Source organism: Ceratotherium simum, chromosome 18 (assembly GCF_057802395.1).
Source record: "Ceratotherium simum simum isolate JZ-2026a chromosome 18, ASM5780239v1, whole genome shotgun sequence".
Lineage (NCBI taxonomy): Eukaryota > Metazoa > Chordata > Mammalia > Perissodactyla > Rhinocerotidae > Ceratotherium > Ceratotherium simum.
Genome location: NC_141917.1, coordinates 32,608,517 through 32,625,279, shown reverse-complemented (window position 1 = coordinate 32,625,279; position 16,763 = coordinate 32,608,517). Strand labels below are relative to the sequence as shown.

Genomic DNA, 16,763 nt, shown 5'->3' with positions numbered 1-16,763 from the left:
TGCTTAACTGGCTTTCCCTATCAGGATAAATTGACAATGGAAGCGTGGAGGAAAATAAAATTGAAGGGATGGTGGAAGAAAGGTCTGTGAAAGAGGCTAAGAAATCATGGAGGATGATTAGGAAGAGATGTTTCAGGGGATTTATATTTATATAAATTTATTAATGATATTTATGTGGCTGAAGGAAAACTGCAATGGGTTAAACAGCAAAATGAAGCAACTAAAAAAAACCCTACCATATGGAAACTAAAATAAATAAAGAAAAAGTACATAAGTAAATAAGTAGAAAAACAAATACTTAGTAATCCGTGTGTAAAGGAGAAAGAAGTAAAGCAAATCAGAAAATACTTACAGATGAATGACGATGAACAGGTAATTTCAAAATTTCGAAATTGCAGCTTAGCAGTATTTCTACATGACAAATAGCTATAGTCATATCAGAAAACAAGAAAGACTGAAAACATATGAGTCAAGAATTCAAATCAAGAAATGAAAAAAAAAGAGCATCTGCCTTACTAAAAGAAGAACATTTCAAAAGGAAAGAATCAAGGATGTTTATTTTGCATTGTTGACCATTTTATCACTACATCCCAGACACTGACACATAGTGAATGCTCAATAAATATTTATTGAATGAATGAAGAGCAGTCAGTTTGCGATATCAATAGGAATGGAAAGCAGGATGCTGAGCCACATGAGGCAAATGGCCTCCCACTACAAGTTCTTGTGGAACTAAAGCAGCAAGGAATTGAGAGCATCTTCAGGAAAACAACACCAACATGTGCATATCAAAAATGAGGCCCATTAGAACTAGGAAAAACTAGTGGACAAGAAATCTCACAGAACCAATGGAAGAGAAGAGCTTGACCTTTTCCTTTGAAACCCTACAGCTGAGTGAATACCAACACAAGGAGAATGCAAGGGCCTTTCCGTAACACATTTTAATCCGGATCTAACCCAACCTTGTGGAGATCAGGAAACAAGCTGCAACTGAGATACATACTGGAGTGAACCACAATCTCCTCTCCCTCCTGCCTTCACCCTCAGTGAAAGGGCTGACTTCTGAGAAGTCCCCTGATCTATGAATAACTTAGAAATGTGCCAGACGTACCAGGGCTATCCAAATCAGAACAGACGTAGGGACTTTCCCAAGTCTAAATGAGCGTACATTTCTAAAGTAAAGCCAAAACTGACTCTTTTCTGAGGGAAAGTGGATGTTTCAGTTAGAATTCTGCTCTAAGGCAAGAAAATCTAAAATAATGACGTTCTTTCAAATCTACACATTGATTTCTCTCTCACTGAAAAGAAGCCTTGAACTTCACAAAATCATCATTGACCCAGGTTCCTTCCATCTTGCAACTCTGTCATCCTCAGGGCTTTCTCCTCATAGTCCAATACAGCTGCTGGAACTCCAGCCATCACGTCTGCATTTTAGCTAATAGGAAGAAGGGAATAAGAAGAGCACACCACCTCCCTTCCAGAACATTTCCCTAAAATTATACACAACACTTCTGTTTATATTTCATTAGCCAAACCTTAGTCACAAAGCCATAACCAGCTGCAAAAGGCTAAAATGAATATTTAATCTAGGCAGCCATGATTGCAGCTACAAATGAGAAGTTCTGGTGAAGGGCCGGTGCCATGGCTTAGCGGTTAAATGTGCGCACTCTGCTGCTGGCGGCCGAGTTCGGATCCTAGGCGCGCACCAACGCACCGCTTCTCCGGCCATGCTGAGGCCGCGTCCCACATACAGCAACTAGAAGGATGTGCAGCTATGACATACAACTATCCACTGGGGCTTTGGGGGAAAAAATAAATAAATAATTAAAAAAAAAAAAAAGAAGTTCTGGTGAAAATGAAGAAAGAGAACGTGGATATTTGGTCTAAACTAGGAGCTTCTGCCCACAGAGAGCAAAAATCGTCTTCTGGGATTTTGTGTCCACGGTACTGAGTCTTCTACTTGCCCCATTTAGGAATCTCAAAAAGAGAGCTGAACGGGAAGCCTTTGCAGCATGCTCTTTGGAGTAAAGCTGCTACAAGTCATTCTGCATCCAGCCACGGTTGTCAATGCTGGCTATTATGAATCTAGGTTTTACTTTATGAGAGCACATAGGACAACATCAATTATTAAAAATCTTTTCTAAAAACTTAATTTATCTGATGTCATTTTGTTATCACTGCACCTGGAATAGGAAACTGAGGCACAAGCCTTTAACAGACACAGAAGAGATTCCCTCTTGCTTATCTTTCCTTCCATCTCTGTATTCCCTTCCTTGATGAGTAAGCAGTGTTGGGGGTTCAGGAATCACCAAATACAGGGGTCGGCAAACTATGGTCTGCTGGCCAAATTTGGCCCACTGCTTGTTTTTATAAATAAAGTTTTATTAGAACATAGACAAATCCATTCATTTACATATTGTCCAAAGCTGCTTTCATGCTAGAATGGCAAAACTGAGTTGTTGTGACAGAGATTGTTTGGCCTAAAATACTTACTATGTGGCCTTTACAGAAAAAGCATGCCGACCTAGAATCCTGGAGCAGGAAACACTTTAGAGATGACCCAGTACGTGGCTCCCATCTTTGACCATTCAAAAAACACAGTACTTCTTTTTTCCCCCTAATGCCTTTTGCCTTAAAAGATTGTATCTACCAAATTATATTTATTAATCAAATAATTTAATGCACATAATGCCTTTTTATCAGAATAGCTACTCAGCACAAGACAACTTGTGAGGGCGCATTGAGCTGCTATTATTGCCATAAAAAGTAAAGCAGGTTTTATTCAGACCATGTGCCCTAATTGAGGAGGACATAATTGACTTCAGTTAAGCTTTATTTAAAATACAATAGTTTTCAGATTCCCCTGACATGCTAATAGATCTAGAGAGGTTTTGGGACCCCAGGTTGATAATGAGAATAGGTGAGGAAATCAGCCTAGAGAGGTTCTTGCTCAATGTCACCAAGTAAGATGTAACAGTGAGTAAGTCCCAGGTATTCAGACTCACCTTTCCATTTATTGCCTTGCCAACAGCGAGAGTGAATGAGAAAGCAGGAAATAAGTGAGCCTCCTACTGCCTTACTGAATATACACCAATAAACAACAAGGATTCCTTGGAAAGCTGGGGCTCTCACTGAAAGATTGGGTTAGGTCTGAACCTTGGAAACCAATAAATCTCTTGGAAGGGAATTTCAAAAAAAAAAACAAAGACAGGAACAATATAATGTTTTTAAATGTTAATGAATATTCAATCTGTTTCAACACCTGACTTTCTAAGGCACAACAAATTATAGCACTCTTAATCATTACCAAAGAGTAAAACAATTGCGGAGCCTTCTGCATTCTTTGAAGGAATTGAAGCAAATCTTTGAGATTGCTTTTTCTCCTTGTCAACATCGTGTTTTCTTTTTAACTTTACCCACTTGGCAAGAAGGGCATTCCTGTCACTGTGGTCTCCTTTCCCTCATAGGGTGAAAATTTGCAGAGTAGTTTGTTCAAGCTACCAGGAGTGATTCCAGAACTGTATGCTCCCCATTCACTCTCAACTTTGGAAGTGTTTTGCCTCGAAACAGGATTAAACTTTGTACAAGTTAGACTGAGAAAAGGCCACACAAAATCCTTGGCAAAGAAGTCTCAGAATCAAACTGTTCTATTTCTCATGTTAAATGTATTATGGATTTGTTGTTATCATTATTTTGTTGTTCATTTGTTTCATTCAGAAACAGTGTCATCAAGGTGACAATCAGCATCATTGAAGTGTCTTTTATCTATCCATATGTTGAAGTAAGCCCTATTTTAGTGTACCAGACATACGAATAGGAAATAAAAGCCAACAAAGAAAGAGATTTTTCCCCTTTAAATGATCTGAGAATTGTAATACTAAGAAAATCTGGTAATCACCTAATTCAACCTATTAGAGAAGGAGACATCCAGCTAGTGTAGTCAGGGACTTGGCCAAGATGTGGAAGGAAGAGCTCTGAGGAGGAAGCAAGGAGATCCAGGAATTAGTAGCTCTGGGATTGTGGATAAGTGAGGGCTACTTTCCTCATCCATAAAATGACAAAGAGAAGAATACCTTGGAAAACATCTCCATCTATGCAACTCCATGACTCACTTTGGCGGGATCCTAGGCCATTCTTGGACCCTAAGTCTCCTGATTCTTAGTGCAGTGATATTTCTGCTAAGCATACTATTATCTTCTCAGATTTGATCAAAGGAATAAAACTTAACTGACAACTGTCTCCATAATACATCCACATGTCTTCTTTGATAATACAATGGTATAATTATTTAATACTTATAATTTTTAATAATTTACACATCTAGTACCTCAATTCATCTCATTTGTGTATTAAACAATTAGACCAATTGTTTTTGAGTAACTGCCAGGGCCCAGTACTATAAAGTTGCTAGGAAAAAATTCTTGAAGGTGACAAGGTCCCTGCCCTCAAGGAATTTGTAATCTAAATGTAAGCGGGAGGATATTATTCTCTCCCTCTGATAGATGAGGTAACAGAAACACGGGGAGGTCAAATTATTTGCCACAGCCACACAAGGAGAATGAGGCAAACTTTAAACTAGAACTTAGAGGTCCTGGCTGCCATTCACATGTTTTCATCACCAAATTCAATTAGGTTTGCCAGATACATTTTTTTATAGCTTCCCTCCACCCACTATCACATGTAATGCAAAATAAAAACAATTTTTAACTCTAAAACAAAACTTTCACATATGCTGACATTAAAACTGCTTCAACACAGTACAACAATTCTGAGCTCAGGCTGGAATAGAACTGGAACAAAAAGGAGTGATGTGAAAACACATCACATGATCATAACTAAATTTGTTAACTGATACAAGTATGTGCTCTTCAGATTAAAAGAAAAGAACATTTTTCAGTTCAATACCACCATCTCATACCTATTTGTCCTAAACCAGTCCCAGGAAAAATGACTTAAAATCTAATTGAGTCTAGTGACGAATTTGGAAATTTTGCTTATTTGAAACTTTTCATTTAACTCTTCTATTTTTGATAGTTTTCTAAATCATTGTGTGAGCCCAGTGCTTCAGGAGCATTTAACTGTCTGAATTTCAAGAGCTTCTACAAACCCCTTATATCTGTGAAGTGCTGTTATCTAAAGGAAACCCCTTAAATCATTTAGTTTGTGGAGAAGAGGAAATATAACTTTATGCTTAAAGATTATCTCAGCATTTCAAAATATTGAAATAATTAGCTAAACATTTTATCTGTATACTGTCAAATATCTAGATATTGAAAACCTCCATAGTTTCTGAGTTATTCCATTTATTTTTTCATGTAACTTTTGTACGAAGTTATAGGTCTGCCTGATGTTAAATAGTCAAAGTCTTAATAAGGGAATACTTGCTACAACAATCAATTATGCTATAGCAGCAATGTGGGTTCTTTATAGACTTACTGACAATTCAAAAGAGAAACATACAAAGTACACTTATCATCATTAAATGACATCAATTTTTTCTAATTTGTTTCAGCTGCTTATGAAATCTAAAAAAAGAACAAAACCAGAAAACACCATTGAACTATTTTGTATGAGATGTATTCTCTAATAGTCTTAAACTAGAATTTAAAAACCCCACCCACACAGTAATAATTGGCTGAAAAACCCAATTATATTGATGTATTTCTGGCATCTTAGCCTGTTTCACATACCCTTAACAACAGCAAACATGTTTTTATGACTTTACTTTCATTACCACGTGTTTTAAAGTTCTATTCAAAATGCAAATGCTTCTGGTATTACAGAATTGAGGAAATACTGATTCAAAGACAAAAGTTTTCCATTTAAAGTTGTCCTTTAGCCATTGTCCTACAATCATTTTATGTGTGATTAAAAAAAAATACAAAAAAAGAAAGACCAAAAACATCTGTGTGCCTGTGAGACATTTTTGCCTATAATTTGTTGATGTCCCATGGAAACACTGCTTTCTATAGACTTTATTTCGACGAAAGCTACATTTTGGATACTTTTAGATTTTTGTGCTTTGAAGTTTGTGTAAGTAGACATATTTACATTTCTTTCTATACCCTTGGTGAAAAGAAAAATAAGATATTGTCCCTATCTAGGCCTATAGCTTTGAGGCATCATTCATATCAAAATCCAGTTCAGTCACTCAAAGTGGCAGTAAATTCCCCCTCCTCTTTCCTGTTTTCCTCCCCTTCCTACATTTTGGCTTCTCCCAAAGGAAGCCCACTTTATAACTTTAATTCAGCTAATCCAAAACGCTGCATTATCCCAGTGTTTCACTTAGAGTAAGTACTCCACAAACCTATGTATTTCCAGGAGATTTGAGCCTTCAAGGTAACCACTGTGGTACGTATTCAGGTAAAGGGAGAAGTAGCCATAAGATTTTCTTTTCAAACCATCCAATAGTGTTAAGCTTGATTCTCAGAGGATGCCTAGGGGTAAGTGGCACACACAAAAAGAGATTTTACAGACTATAACGAACAAACTCTATGTTTACACTATATGTATACATATTTCTCCGATTTTAAGATGAACTTCCATTCTCAAAATAAAAGAGACATGATTATTTATCAAGCTTTGTAGTATGAATTCTGCACAAATTACTTTGGAATTAGGTTCAGTGGTTCTCAATTCTCCCTCTTCATCTTCACCCCAAAGCTTCTAAAACCAGCAAAAGTCCTGGTTTCATCCTAAGATTCATTCTATTTGGTTTGGGTTGCAGTCTGGGTATCAATATTTTTTAAAAGTTCAGGGGATGAGTATAATATGCAGCCAGGCTTAAGAACCAATGAACTAGGATAAAAATAATTTTATTACATAGCATTTAATTCACCTCTTGAATCTCACCTAACCTCTATATATGTTGTCTTTGTCTCACTCGGCCAAATATTTTCTGTTGGAAAATTGATATCTCTACAAAATATTAAAGCATCCTTAAAAGCTCAACATTGCTTGTGAAATTATTTCATAATAATAATTCTTCCATTATTTCAGTGGAAGATCATGAGTCCCTCTGAAACCAGAAATATGATCCTCAGAGATAAGTGGGAACTGATTAAGTATGCACAAACATGCAAAGAAATACTGTGTGGTGATTAAAATTATGATATAGACCTATGTTTATTGATATCCATGAAATAATATTAACTGAAATACAGAGATAAAGATTAAAGAGTATTACACCAAAATGCTAATAATGTTTTTAATAATTAATGATATTTTTGGTTATATATATCTAGATTCCATAGTGTTTGATCTTTAAAGTTAGTATACATACTTTTAACAAGACGATAAACAAGAAAACTCACAATTTGGAAGGAAAGAGAAAGAAATAAGAACAAGAAAAAGAGATAAAGTGGGCAAAAAGTTGCTTGGATTACTTTGGAGCATCAAAATTACAGCAGGTCTTGAAAGATGAGTTTGTAAAAGCGTTGAGGTAAAATCAATTTCAATTTCCTCAGTGTGTTTGTATCAAGCTGTACAATTTCCTCGTCAACAATAATGCTGATAAAACCTTTTGAGGGTACCGGAACTCTTAAAAGAAATGTGTATTGTTTTGAGACATCTACAGTTTTATAGTTTCATCATTTACAACAGGAGATTCATGAGTGATGGATTGTTTACACAGTCTAGTCCTCCAACGAAAAGGGATGAAAAAATCTTTCTTCCTTAAGAATGTGAGAATTTACCACACTTGGAAAAAACCTAGACCATTCTTTCTAATATTTTTACCACATTCTTTCACTCATAGAACAAGTATTTATTGAGTATCAGCTAACTAATCATCTAGAAGTAAATTACAATGTATGTTTTTATCATTCCCCCACTTGATCCCGTAGAAACAAAAGGATACAACTTTGCAACCATTTTTCTTCCAAAGCTATAACATGTGATTCTTTAATCAAATCACTTTTAAATTATATTTTAGTTTCTATAAAGTTTTACGCTAGATACAAAGGGGATACAAAAGTGTGATGAGCAAGTCTCCAGGAGCTTGGAATGCAGTATAGAAAAGACACCACACACACACACACACACACACAAAAAAAATCTAATGTGAAGAAGATATAAACGGCACTGACAAGCAGGACTTTCAGGCTCAGATGATCAGGATTCTTGGAAGAGATCTGAACTGGGCCTTGAAGATTCTGCCAACTTTAATAGTCAGAGATTGCAGAGGAGAGGGAGAACATTCTAGTAGCAGGACCATGAAAAGTAACTTGGAGTCTGAGGAACAGACTAGTTGGGCTGATGTGAACAACTCAGGGAAGGGGGCTATAAAAGATCAAGTTGGAAGATGTCAAAGAAAATAGCCAGTGGGGAGTCTTGGTTACCAAATTAAAGGGTTTGAATTTATTCGTTAAAATAAGAAAAACAAGTTTGAACAACTTGGGGTGGGGGGGTTCTAATGACCTAGCCGTTTTGTATCTTCTCTGACCTTATCTCCTACCAATCATCACCTAACTTGCTCTGTTACAGCCACACTGATCTTCTTGCTCTTTGTCAAATACATCAAGATTATTCCTGCCTCAGGGCCTTTTCACTTACTGCTTAGTGCACTATTACTGCCGTACATTTCCCTCAGAAATTTGGTTAGCTGAGTCCCTCTCTTCATTGTTGTACCTGCTCAGCATGTTCCCCAAAGAGGGATAGATCAAAAATAGCACTTCCCACACCGTCATTCTATACTTTTATACTTAGCTTTGATTTTCTTCGTAGCATTATATAACATATATCTTTCTCACACAGAAGCACATACATTTTTTGGTTGTTTATTTGCCATGTGTCTCCTCCACAAGAAGGTGAAAAATAAACTTCATGCCGCATGGGAAGCACAACTCCAGAGCCTAGAACCTATGTAGAACAACAGGAATGTTCAGCAAGTATTTATTAAGTAAATTAATAGCATCTTAACTAAGTAATTAACTAACAAATAAGAAGAATTTTAGGAAGATTGGCATACCATATGGGAATCTAGACAATAATCTAGACAAGAGGTAATAGATTGACCTAGAATGATCACCAAGGGGATAAAAAGAAACAAAGAAATGGTTGTAAAAGCTGGAGTTCCCTCGCTGGGCTCAGGGTCCTTATCTGTAAAACAAGGATTGTTGAACTAGAATTACGATCTCTTATACTTTTCCAAAATGTGACTACAAAATATATGATTCTAAGTAGTATCAGGAAATGTTGATATCAGAATTGAAGGATAGGAAAAAGCCAAAGATGCCTCAGAATTCCACCACGGTGGCTTGGAAAATGTTGGTGTTGTCCACAGCTAGGGGGCAGAAAGGGGAAGAGAAAAAAGCCAGGGAGAAATGGAGAAGGTTCAGAGAGAAGGAGGCAAAGAAACCATATTGTGGATCATTTATACGAAAAAAGCCATTTCAAGAAGAGAGAAAGATAGTGAATAGAGTCACACTGGGGAGGATGAGGCCTGAGACGGTGCCAGAGAAGATTCCCTTTAAGAGGTCCTGGATGCCTTTGGGAAGAGACATTTCATTAGGGCCAGTGGGGAAAGCAAATGCCAGACCACAAAAGAAGTGAAGGTCGTGCCACCCAGTCTTACTCTGGAAAGGAAATGAGCCCAACATGCAAGGAGGGAAAACTGGTCAAGAGAATTCCCGGGTGCTGTGTGCTTTCTCTTTCATTTCTTATTATTTTCGTTTTCTTCAAGGAAAGAATTTGCATGTCTGAGGTCAGAAGGAAGAAACCATTTGAGAGATATAGACCCCAAATTCTTGATATTAGAAAACATATTTGTCTTCTAAGATGTTGCTTCAATCAGAGAAATGAATCCCAAATATGCTCAGCTTTGAAAATCCACCTCATTCTACACTCTTTCAGTTCCCCCAAAGCTGTCCTCCTTTTTAGCCTATTGCCCATTCCTTAGAAGTTATCACATAATTAAATCCTTCGCTAGAATTATTGCAGTATTCTAACTTTCCATGACTTCTGTTCTTGCCCCTCTCCAATGCATTCTCTAGAAAACAGCCGGAGATCTTTTTAAATTTTTCGTTGAATCATATTGTATCAACTGCTCAGAACACAGCTGTGGTTTCCCACTCAGTTGTAAAATAAAGGAGACTGCAGACTTCTACCTGCCTGACCTTGCCTCTCTCTCTAATGTGTCTTGTTCCATTCTCCCCCACTCTCATGTCCCCTACTTCCTATCCCCCCATTCTTTGAGCTCTAGCAACACTGTTCTATTTTATTTGCTGCATACAAAATTGCCAAAAATATATAGGCTTAAAACCACACATATGTATATTACCTCAAAATTTCTGTAGGCTGGGACTCCAAGCATGCCTTAGCTGGACCGTCTGCTCTAGGGTCTCACCAGGCTGCAGTTGAGGGGTCAGCTGGGCTGCATTTTCATCTACAGGACCAATTGTGCAAGAATCAATTTCCAACCTCGTTCACGTTGTTGGCAGAATTTATTTCCTTCCATCTGTGGCAAGGTCCCTGTTTTCTTGCTGGCTTTTCCTAAGAAGGACTCATAGTTCTTAGAGGCCACCTCCAGTTCCTAGCCACATGGCCCTCTCCAGAGGCCTCCTCACACCATGCCAGTTGCTTCTTCAAAGACAGCAATGGAGAGAAAATCTTTCTCTTCAGAGAGGGCCCAGTCCCTCTGTTATGAGTTTTCATTTAATTATGTCAGGCTCACTCAGAATAATCTCATTTTGATTAACTGAAATTAAGTGACCTGGTACTTTAATCACATCTGGAAAATCTCTTCACTTTTGCCGTTTCTATTGGCTGGAAGTAAACTGCAGGTCTCCCCTACACTCAAGAGGAGGCAATTATACAGGACACAAGTGTCAGGATGGAGATTATGGTGCCATCACGCATTCTGCCTACCTCAGTCTTTAAAACAAAAATATCTTTCCTACATCAGGCTTTGTCTACATTGTTGGCTCAATCTGTTAGCCTCTTCCTTTCCCTCTTCGCCTAGCTAATTCCTAAATATGTTTCAGAACTCAGATTACGTACTACTTCTTCACATTCTCCTTTTCTGACTATCCTATAAAAAGTACATGCTGTTATTTTTTTCTCATAGCATATTTTTTTTTTTTTTTTTTTTAAAGATTTTATTTATTTATTTTTCCCCCAAAGCCCCAGTACATAGTTGTCTGTCATAGCTGCACATCCTTCCAGTTGCTGTATGTGGGACGCGGCCTCAGCATGGCTGGAGGAGTGGTGCCTCAGTGCGCACCCGGGATCCGAACCCGGGCCGCCGGCAGCGGAGCGCACGCACTTAACCGCTAAGCCACGGGGCCGGCCCTATCTCATAGCATATTTTAATAGCTTTATTGAGATATAATTCACATATCATACAACTTACCTATTTAAAGTGTACAGTTACGTAGATTTTACTATTTTCACAGAGTTGTACAACCATTACCAAAATCTCATTTTAGAACATTTCATCAGCCCAAAAAGAAATCCTGTACCTGTTAGCATTCATTACCCATGCCTCAACCCTAGTCAAACACTAATCTACTTTCTGTCTCCATGTATTTGCCTATTCTGGACACTTCATATAAGGAGAATCAGACAATATGTCGTCTTTTGTGACTGGTTTCTTTAGTTGAGCATAATGTTTTTAAGGTTCATTCTTTTAGCATGTGTCAATACTTAATTTCTATTTATTGCTAAATACCATTCAATTGTATATGTATACCACATTTTGTTGATCCATTCATCAGTTGTAGACTTTTGGGTTGTTTCCAGTTTGAGGTTATTATGAATAATACTGTTGTGAACATTCATTCACAAGATTTTGTGTGGACATATGTTTTCAGTTCTCTTGGGAATGTCCCAAGGAGTGGAATTACTGAGTCATACGGCAATTTTATGTTTAACAGTTAGAGAAACTGCCAAACCATTTACCGAAGTGGCTGAACCATTTCGCACTGCCACCAGCCATGGATGAGGGTTTCGATTTCTCCACATCCTTGTCAACACTTCTAACTGTCCATCTTTTTTTTTTTCTTTTTGGCTTTATAGGTGAATTTTACCAAACATTTAAAAATTTTTAAAAAAAATCAATTTGACACAAACTTTCAGAAAATTGGGGAAGGAACACTTCCCAAGACATTTATGAGGCCAGTATTACCCTGATATGATACCAAAACAACAATGCATTACAAAAAAAGAAAATTATAGAACAATATCCCTCATGAAAATAGATGCAAAATTCTTAACAAATTATCAAATCAAATCCCACAATATATAAAAAGATGATGCATTACGACTAAATGGGGTTTATTGCAGGAATATGACATTGGTTTAACATTTTTATGAAAACTGATGTAACTTACCTCACTAACAATTAAAATAGAAAAATGATATCATCTCTAGAGATGCAGATAAAAACATCTGACAAAATGGAAGCCCCATTCATGGTAAAACTCTCAACAAAATAAGAATAGAAAGAAACTCTTCTACCTAGTAAAGGACAGTATGAAAAATATTTACAGTAATGTTATACTTAAGAGTAAGAGCCTGAACTCGATCCTGGTAAGACTGAGAACAAGGTAAGCATGTCCTTTCTCACCACTTTTATTCAAGATTGTACTGGAGGTTCTAGGCAGTGCACTTAGAAAAGAAAAATAAATAAGACACATAAATATCAAAAAGGAAGAAGGAAAAGCATCTTTATTCATAGGCAACATGATTGTGTAAATACAAAGAAAGTCCCCCCCACCTAAACTACTAGAGCTAATAAGTGAATTTAGCAAGGTCACCAGATACTGCCAGGAGATGTTCTTCCTGGGTCTCTCATGCTTCTGACTATCTTGCAAGCAGGGGCACTGACTGCCTGTGTTCTACGCTATCTTGTCAAGGAGGGATATGTATATGTATATGTGTATAGTGAACAGCCTTGGATGACAGTGATAGTTTCGCGCACCAGAGCAAAGGGTGGATTTATTTACTACTCACTATAATAAAGATGATGCCTCCCTCAGGGTCAAAGTTCAGGCAGGCTTATGGCTTGTTATAAAAATATCAGGTTCTTTAAGTTTAGGTTTCCCCTCCTGCAACACACCACTCTGCATGTGCAGGCATCACTTGGTCCTTCACTTAGCCCTGTAGGAATCGGGACTCGGGAAACCAAAGCAAAAGTGATGCTCTGATTACTGCTGTTGCTGTGAGTAATAAGCTATCCTTTGTCTCTGACCCAGGATTCTCATGCCTTCTGCGAGCATCCCTGAAACCTGTGAGTTTACAAGTAGGATAAAATCTCAGAGCCTTCAACATTCTTGATTGACAGAAGATACAATATGCAATATACAAACATCAGTTGTTTCAATATACTAGCAACAATTACAAAATAAATTAATAAACAATACCTTTAAAATAACATGAAAAGCATGATATAATGATAAATTTAACAAAATGTGTGTCAGATCTTTACACTGAAAACTGTAAAAACTATAAAAACAAAACTATAAAAACATTTTTTCTATTAAAAAAGTACAAAAACTAAAAACACTATAAAAGAGAAATTAAAGACCTAAATAAATGGAGGGAGATCCCATGCTCGTCGACAGGAAAATGTTAATTTTCTCCACTCTACCATTCGAATCTTGAACATAACAGAAGACAGAAACAGCCTATCCCTTCCATGGAAGGTACTATCCCTTCCATCCCAGGGACAGTGCCCTGACAAGACTGTCTGTTAGCTCCCATTGCAGAGATCCCAAGAGCATCTCTGGTCCCCTAAGCTCCCTTATCCTTCCAGTGAATTCCCTTTCTATTAGCTCTTGTCGATTTCTAAAGAAATTTGTCTGGTACAAAAAACATCGAAGAATCAGGATTTGTTGGTATGCTGCTTTTTGTTGATTTTTTTTAAAGGAAAATTATCCTGAAGAACAAGAACCACCAAACCTAGACCCAAGAGAGGGAGGATGGTCACAAACCCAAGTGACTGACCAAAGCCACCAAGTGGTGGTAAAAGCCCTTTCATCATCTAGAAAATAACTATAGTCCCTGCTCTGCCCATTGCACAGCATCAGTGCTCAGACTAAAGCTTAGATATGCAAGGGCTTTGCAAAGAAAGTCACAGGCGGTATGATTTGAACAGCTGAAAACACTAAAGATGAAAATGGAAGACCCCAAGCCTGTCACCAGAGATTCATTTTAAAAGCCTTTTGAAAAGAGGAGCGTGGAAAGAATTCATATTTGGAAGCAGGACCATCTGGAGTTATACCCCCACCCTGCCATTCAGCCACTCATGGGTAAGGTGGGTGTGATCTTGTCAGGGTCCTGTGTGACACTGCATCCAATGCCTAGAAAGTGCTCCATCAGTTAGGAATCACCTATTTCGTTCCTTTCTGTCTTGCCCCAGACAATATTCTTCACATGCAACCTGCCTTAGAATTTTAAAAAGGGCAAAAAATCATCTAGCTCCCAAAGGTGATTACGAAAAATGTGAACTAGAAATAGAACAGGACCAGAATTTAATAGAATACGGAATTTATTAGATATCTAATACAAAAATAAACCCATCTAAATAGTGACCCAGAGAGCCCTCTTTATTCCTCTAGGCTTCTCCACTGCCCATAAAAACATTTTACACACACACACAATGGCTAGCGAAGACTAAAAAGATGCAAAACTTCCAAAAATGACAGATGCTCAGCTTTTAAGGAGGTTGATGACTAGGTCAGATGAGCCCATTCCTGGAGGGAGTGCCAAAGCAGAAGCCAGAGATGCCAAAATCCTTACTGGTGCTCCAGATCACATGGGTCTTGGGGTCAGCAACCTTTCAGCTTAGAACACTGTGGAATATGACAAACTCATCAAACACAGATAGCATGTAAATCTCATCTATCGTCATATGTAGGTTATACCTTTTGGCAAATTCCAGGTATTCCTTCAGTGAGTCTTGGAAGTAGATGTCACCCAGAGGATTGAGGGTGAAGTAGCACGAGGTCTCTGACAGTTTTCCCCCTAAGCCTAGCCTTAAGCAGGATTAGCTCATGAGTTGGACAGGACAGGTGTTCAGATCAGTGGTCTCACTGTCCAGATGGGCAAGAGTCAGATCAGCTTTCACATGCAGGAGAGAGCTGAAGACCAAGCCGCCACAAAAGGGCCTGAGGACCAGAAAGGCCTCATCTGGATCATGCAGAAGCATGGCCAGCACAGAGAAGACAGAGCAGCAGCCATTTAGAACAATCAAGTTTTCTGGGTCAAGGTGGGAGGGTGCCGTGCTGTAATAGGTCAGGAACTGGGACACTTCTCCCCCCAGGAATGATTGCTCTCTCTAATCGAGATATTGCAGCACGACCTCCTCAGTGCAGTTCATGTCACTCCAACTCAACTGGAAATCATCAGATCAATGCAGAGCTTATTCTCACTGGCACCAAGGTTAATGAAGCCCAAGGTATTCTTATCCTCTTATTATCTTATCTAGGCATTTGTCTCCTTGGTAGGTCTTGTAGTCCTAGAAGCTGGAGTGGTATAAGGCAGAGATGTCAATGCCATGATTGGACAGGTCATTGTTGACAAATGCAGTTTCAAAATCACTCAGTTGGGGAACTAGCTGGTCGGGCTGCCTGGATGATGATTGAACCCACTGCCCACCACTGACATCACCCCTAGAGTCCTGGGAAGGGCAAAGCAGTTGGAGCCCCAGGCCACCTATGGCCCCAGACTGTAGGAGGTTGACCATCTGGCACATTAAGTGACCCAGAAATGCTTCCTGCTCCTGGGTGGCCTGACTGTGCCTCTGCCCTTCCAGCACCAGGTCCTCCTGCAGGAGCCTGGTCATCAGCTGTGTGATGTGCTCCTCTATGATCTGCTGCAAGTACAGCATCATCTCCATCAGCTGGGTACGAATGCTCTGGTTTCTGAGGCCCTGGCCCCTCATCTGGCCACAGGGCATGCAGAGGGTACCTGATTGGTGAATCATACTCTGGGTATTTGTATTGGCATCAACAGGCTGGCTGGAAATTTTGACTCTGTTTCCATTCATATCTCTCAGATCTAAAATCCTATGTCCAATGAAATCATCCTTGACCAGCAGGGCTCAGAGACCTTCCACCACCCTTCTCTGCTCACTAAGCTTGCTTACCCATGTTTTTGATTATAGTCATTCTAGTGAGTGTGAAGTGGTATCTCATTGTAGTTTTGGTTGGCATTTCCCTACTGACTAATGATGTTGAGCATCTTTTCATGTGTCCATTGGCCATTTGTATATCTTAGGATAAAAGTCTATTCAAATATTTGCCTACTTTTTAATTGGGCTCTTTGTCCTTATATTATTGAATTGTCAGAGTTCTTTACATATTCTGGATACAAGTCTCTTATTAGAAATATGATTTGCAAATATCTTCTCCCATTGTGTGGAATGTCTTGTCATTTTCTTGATGGTATCATTTGAAGTACAAAAATTTTTAGTTTTGATAAAATCCAATTTATCTATTTCTTTCTTTTTTCTCTTGTGCCTTTGGTGTGATATCAGAGGAACCATTGTCTAACTCAAAGTCACTAAGGTTTACTCCTATGTTTCCTTCTAAGAGTATTCTAGATGTAGCTCTTACGTTTAGGTCTATGATTCATTTTGAGAACATTTTTGTGTATGGTATGAGGTAGAGGTCCAATTTCACTCTTTTGTATGTGGATATTCCATTCTCCTAGTGCCATTTGTTTAAAAAAAGACCATTCTTTCTCCCATTGAATAGTCTCAGCATCTTTGTTGAAAATAAATTTCCATTAATGTAAGAGTTTATTTCTGGACTTTCAATTCT

At 38.3% G+C, this 16,763-nt stretch overlaps 1 pseudogene; it reads right to left on the bottom strand.

Moving 5' to 3' along the window:
* Positions 1 to 14,677: 14,677 nt before the first annotated feature.
* LOC101387438 (putative inactive 1-aminocyclopropane-1-carboxylate synthase-like protein 2) lies at positions 14,678 to 15,988 on the bottom strand (annotated as a pseudogene).
* Positions 15,989 to 16,763: the final 775 nt, after the last annotated feature.